This window comes from Quercus suber, unplaced genomic scaffold (assembly GCF_002906115.3).
Source record: "Quercus suber isolate HL8 unplaced genomic scaffold, Cork oak 2.0 scaffold_672, whole genome shotgun sequence".
Classification (NCBI taxonomy): Eukaryota; Viridiplantae; Streptophyta; class Magnoliopsida; order Fagales; family Fagaceae; genus Quercus; species Quercus suber.
The window spans coordinates 51,904-58,108 of record NW_027070113.1 but is presented as its reverse complement, the minus strand read 5'-3'; the positions used below and the strand labels follow the sequence as shown (position 1 = coordinate 58,108).

The 6,205-nt window shown below is 38.2% G+C and overlaps 1 non-coding gene across 1 annotated transcript; it reads left to right on the top strand.

Annotated features, from left to right (window-relative positions):
* The first annotated feature begins 379 nt into the window (after window positions 1–379).
* LOC112024051 (small nucleolar RNA Z157/R69/R10) lies at window positions 380–477 on the top strand. The gene has a single exon (XR_002884094.2). It is a non-coding gene; the product is annotated as a small nucleolar RNA Z157/R69/R10 (small nucleolar RNA).
* The last annotated feature ends 5,728 nt before the right edge of the window (window positions 478–6,205 follow it).

Below are 6,205 nucleotides of genomic sequence, written 5' to 3'. Positions count from 1 at the left end.
GGACCGACAATTTGGGGTGAGTGAATATTTTAAAAGGATAATTACAGATTACTCACTTGTGGTTTAACCCGAATTTAACTTACCCAGTGGTTTTACTTTTGACACTTTACTCACTCGTGGTTCATTTCGTCTATGCTCCGTAACCCACCTCTAATTTTTCCGTTACTCTAACACGTTTCATTAAAAAATCAAACAAGAAATCAAATCAAACACTCCTCTCCCACACGCTCCCTATGCTTCCTCAACCACTTGGGATCTTAGATGCTCCACAAACATGACTAATCTCTTCACTTGTTGCTTTTGTTCAAGCTGAAGAACTTGGATTCAGATGTGATGGTAAGCCACCTCTAATTTTTCTATCTTTGTCTGTGTTTGTTTGAAGTGTGTAGTGATGAGGCTATTTGTAGACTAGAGTTTCTGATCTAGGTTCTTCTTCCCATATTCTGATTATAAACCCTTGGCTGTCTGAGCACATTACCTCCTCTATTTCTTTTTATTTTTTGGTTTTTAATTTTTTTTTATGGCGAAAAGCACATTTTAGTCCCTACATTTTCAGGCTATTCCCGTTTTAGTCCCTAAGTTTTATTTTTACTGCTTTTAGTCTCTATCCTAAAAAACGGGTTCCATTTTAGTCCCTGCCATTACATCATAAATGGATATTGCTGACGTGGCAAACGGCATTGATAAAAAATAATAAAATAATGTCTACAGTAACCAGACCTTGGCACTGTTAGTTACTCCCCTCCCTTAGTAGTCACGTGTCCCTCACATGACCCTCCCTAACCCAAATAAAACCCCAAATCACGCCAATACCAAATAGAAATCCCTAACCCCCAAATTTCCTCAGCTCCTCGCTCATCAGTCACAACACAGATTGAAGTCCCTCACCAGTCACGAATTAATCCATACATCTTCAAATCAATTGCTCCTCGCTCACCACATAACAGAAAACCATCTTCAAATCAACTACTTTCCATGGATTCAAGCTCGATGTCATCGAGTGGAAGCTTGAGGAAAAGGGGCCCAACCCGATGCTTCTACTCGGAGAAACCCGTTTTGGTCGTTTCGTGGACACTTGACAACCCTGGAAGAAGGTTCTACGGGTGTCCAAATTACTGGGTAAGGTAGTGATTTTGTCTGGGTTTTAAAATTTTTTCTGGGTTTTAATATTTTTTCTAGGTAAGGTCATTTTGTGTAATGTTTTTAAATTTCTATATAGTTTCTGGGTTTTAAAATTTATTCTGGGTAAGGTCATTTCGTGTAACATTTTTAAATTTCTATATAGTTTCTGGGTTTTAAAATTTGTTCTGGGTAAGGTCGTTTCGTGTAACGTTTTTAAATTTCTATATAGTTTCTGGGTTTTAAAATTTGTTCTGGGTAAGGTTGTTTCGTGTAACATTTTTAAATTTCTTGTTTTTAAATTTCTATATAGTTTCTGTGTTTTTAAATTTCTAAATTTCTATATACTTTCTGGCTTTTTCTGGGTTTTTGGGTTATTTCTCTTAGTTCTAAGACCGTCATTTTGATCTTAAACTAACACAGCTTCATAATATTTGACAACCAAATTCTTTTGCTAATTCGTAGAAAAAAAGTAGATAACAAATTTTTTTCCTTCTTCATTTTTTTGCTAATCTGTCTTGGGAACCTAGAATTTCTTTTCTTAAAAAAAAAATTAAAAAAATTAAAATTTGGTTTTCTCAGCTTGTTGCTGACAATATAAATTTGGTTTTCTTGTATTTTGCTAATACAAGTGTTGGAATATTGTGCTAATACTATTTGCTAATACTATTTGTTAATGGGTTTTGCTAATAAGGTAGTATTTGCTGGTAAGGTAGTATTTGCTAATACTATTTGTTCTTGTTTTTCATGATTTTGGTTGAAGATATGATGGGTTTTATCTGGCCCTTGGGTGTCAGGTTGGACGCAAGTGTAAATTTTTTCAGTGGCGTGATGATGAAATCTGCGAGCGTGGCAAGGTGCTGATTCCGGAGCAGAGGCAACGGATTTTGACCCTTGAAGCTGCCATTGTAGGCTACAGGAAGAGAGAGAAGAGGCTGCTCATTTGCCTGGGGCTGTCTCTGGTGATAAGTGGGATGCTACTCTGTTTGATGCTTCTTTTGGTTGGCTAAATAGGTGGGTGGGGGGGGGGGGGGGGGAGAAATGGGTCATTAGGTGGGTAGGTATTAGTGGAAAAAGGCCTAAATTTTGGTGTTGGCATGTGTTGGTATGTATTAGATGAAAAATGCCATAATTTGTGTTGGTATGTATTAGTGGGAGAAGGCCTGATTTTTGGTGTAATTATCTTTGTAATCTAAGACTTAGCAATGGAATATGGTATTTTTAATTAATCTGTGATTTGTGTACCAATCTATTACATTGTTATGAAGTGTTTGTGCAGTTTGAACAGTGCCTTAAAAGGGTTATAACAAAATTTTGAATGGAGACAGCAATTTGATATTAACTGTGCAATTTGAAACTGCAATTTGAGTCTGCCAAGCAAGAAAATGGAGCTGACTGCAGAAACATCAGTTTTTAAAACTTATGAAGTAAATTTTCTAATATATTTAGCATCACTCAAATAAAAGGAGCTGACTGTACTGCAAAATAAAAGAGGCAGCTCTTTTATGTATTAAAGGAGCTAGGTGCAAAATATTTAGCACCTCTCAAAATAAAGGAGCTGACTGTAATATATTTAGCACACCAGCAGACTGTGATATTACCTGCACACCAACAGCCTGTCATCAAAACTGGAACTCCAATGCTCACATTCATTACATAATTTACTAAACTGCATAATTTACGAAACTGCATAATTCATTACATAATTTACTAAACTGCATAAACTGGAACTCCATTGCCCACATTGATTGAATTACATTTATTAAACTGCATAATTTACCAAACCTGCATAATTTACGTTCATTACATATTAAACTGCATAAAACATACATCATACATCATTACACATTAATCCATACATCATTAGATTCAGCCTAGCACATTAAACTGGCTACTGCCCAGCACATTAAACTCCAATGCTCACCAAACCTGCATAATCACCAAACTTCCCAGCACATTAAACTGAATATTACCTGCATAGACTATGTAATACACTCAAGTTTCATCCAAAAGACATGAGTTTAAGCCTTTTAAAAATTAAAGCTAAAAACCAGTAAATCTGAATAATGGAAGTTGAATCATCACAATATTACCAATAATCAAAATAATTACAAAATATTTAACACCAATGACTGTTTTGGGTGTACCACAATAATTACAAAATGTAGGACAAAGTCTACCAAGCACATTCATACAAAAAAAAGACTTGGTCAGCCATTATATAAGTATACCAAAATGCCAATTGTTCTAGCAGTTACATAAACATATGAAGAGTGCTTTCAACATATAGCACAACAAAAAAAAAGGTCCTGCTTCAGCTTGCTATCTTTTAGTTGATCTCATTGCTGCCATATATCTTGCTGCATTCCCAGTTGCATTCAAGGTCTCAGTAGTGACTGCACCTCTCTTCCTCTGTCTTTTTGGTCTTGGATTCGATTGGTTATCAGTGGGGGGTGGAGGTGCACTTGTGGTCACATCCTTGGCTGGTTATGCATTGCCTACAGCTGGGCTGTTTGCATGACCATCCTTGGCTACCTGCAAGCACAAGCACAATAACAATTAATAGTTTGCCAACTGAAAAAAAAAACCAATGGAGATATTGAAGTCAAAATAGTATATTTACCCTCCTAGTGGTCGTACTGGCTTGGGATGCACTCCCAGGCAAGGAAGAGTTCCCTCCTACTTCTCCCTTGCAGCTCCTCTTGTTGTGTCCTAATTTCCCACATAACGTGCATTGTTTTGAGATGCCTAGACCTCTATTTTTTCTATGACTTCTAGGTTCATCAGGCTCTAGTGTCCTCTTCTTCTTAGGCCTACCAGGAGGTCTCCTCTTGATAGGGGGTTGCACAGGTGGTAGTCCACTAGGTCTCCACATATTCTGGCCATTGATGGGCTTTATAATGGGTTCATAGCAATCAATGTAAGTAGTCCTTTTGTAGCAAGCATTGACATACTTTTCAGCATCTTCTCTGTTGAAAAATATACAAGAAATGGCATGGCAACATGGCATGCCAAGTATGTCCCACTTCCTATAGCTGCACTTCTTCTCTTCCAAGTCCACAATGAAACTCTCCAGCCTATTCTTCACTTCAAACTTCATACGACTAGCCCAACATACTATCCACTTGCTGCATGCCAACTTCTCCTTGTGCAGCCTATTCCTTATCTTAGGACATAACTTAGATTCCACCTTCATAATCATTTCTCTGTTTGCTTGAAATCTAGTCATCAGATATAGCCTAATACATTCAAGCCGCAAGCACATAGAAAGAAATGGAGAATTAATCATTCATGAATTACACAGGTCTATGGATCATAATGCAAATGAAAGGGAGAATTATGCATACCATGGTAATTATAGGTTTGCTCCTGAACTTAATTAACATGCTGTTGAAGCTTTCACACATGTTGTTCAGGATGGTGTCACTCTGGCCATCACTTTTGAACATGTGCCTAGCCCAGATAGTTGTTGAGTGAGACTGCAGCTATTTGAATGCATCTTCATCCACCTTCTTTAGCTCATTCATTGCCCTCTCAAATGCTTGCTGATAGGTAGCCTTGGCTGCTTTCCAAAAAAGGTCTCTAATAAGAACACCAAGATGATGTTTCCTCAACTTATTGTATAAATGTCTGCAGCAGATCCTGTGCTGTGGCCAATTATCAACAAAGGTGTTCACCAACCCCTGCAAAGCACAATCATTTAATTCAGCAAGCAATGAAGCTACCATCAACTAAAATTAATTCAACAAGCAATAAATCTACCATCATACCTTCTGCTGGTCAGATATGAACACCCATTTGTTGTCATCTCCTATGTCAGAAAGCAATAAATTAAGAAACCAGGTCCAAGTGTCCTTTGTTTCAGCCTCAACTACTGCATATGCTAAGGGAAAGTATTCATCATTGGGATCTCTGCCAACAGCACACATCAGCTGACCACTGTCTTGATCTTTAAATGGCATGCATCTAGACCAATGATTGGCCTATACCCTGCAAAAAAGCCTTTCTTGCAACCTTCCAGGCAGATGTAGATTCTTTCAAAATATGGTAGCTCAGTTGCCAATCCATGCTCGGCTGCCAAATTACCATCATTAAAAGTATGCATCTTAATCAAAACTGTGCTCCCAGGACTATACCTTCTCAACTCATCATAGTACTCTCATAGTTGGTTGAACTGTGCAGTGTGGGCCCCATCAATAGCATCTTGAGCTTTTTCTTTAGCCCTTCTTACCTTGCCTGTACTTATGTTAACCACATACTTCTCATGTACAGCATCCTGAATGTCCTTAAGTTTTATGTCAGGTTGTCTCCTAACCCTCTTCACTAACTTTTTCCCAATGTATGATGCTGTGCACCTTGGATTTCTATAACTTCTGCTGCATGTGTGTTCCATGTTCAATGTTTTCAATCTAAAACTCTTCTCCCTTGGCACCTTTGCAAGGTAGGCAACAAACTTGCACCCTGGCTGGCATCGGGCTCTCACTCTCACCAAGTCATTTTTCACAAATTTTATACCCCACCCACCATCAATTGCATAATCAGTTATAGCATCTTTAAATTGTTTAGTTGAGATGAACAACATATCCTTCTTAAACTTAAGGTGCTCAGCTTTGGCTATTGGCCTAAAGATTGGGTATTTGCTCCTCCTAATAGAATTGTCAACATCTTCTTCTTGAATGTCATCATGACTTGAATCATCACCATCCTCATTGCTTGATGATGATTCGTCAAGGCTAAGCAGCTCCTCACTCTCATAGTCAGAATTCATGAGACCACCATCCATTTGTCCTGGTTCAACCTCATCATCTTCAGCTTGATTGTCCCAACTATCAGTACTATCTTCACCAATATTCATTGGTTGAATTTCTGGCTCTTCTTCTAAGTCACTCCTCTCATCCTCACTACCCTCACTACTCTCCTCAACTTGGTCATCAACAACTGGTGCTTTGCCAGCCCTCCTAGCACAAACCTGCTCAGCATCTACCTTATGTGGCTCACCATGGTCAACATTAGTAAATTCAGCATTATCATGACCTCCAAATTGTGAAAAATCAGGTCTGTACTCTTCATCACCATACTCAGCATA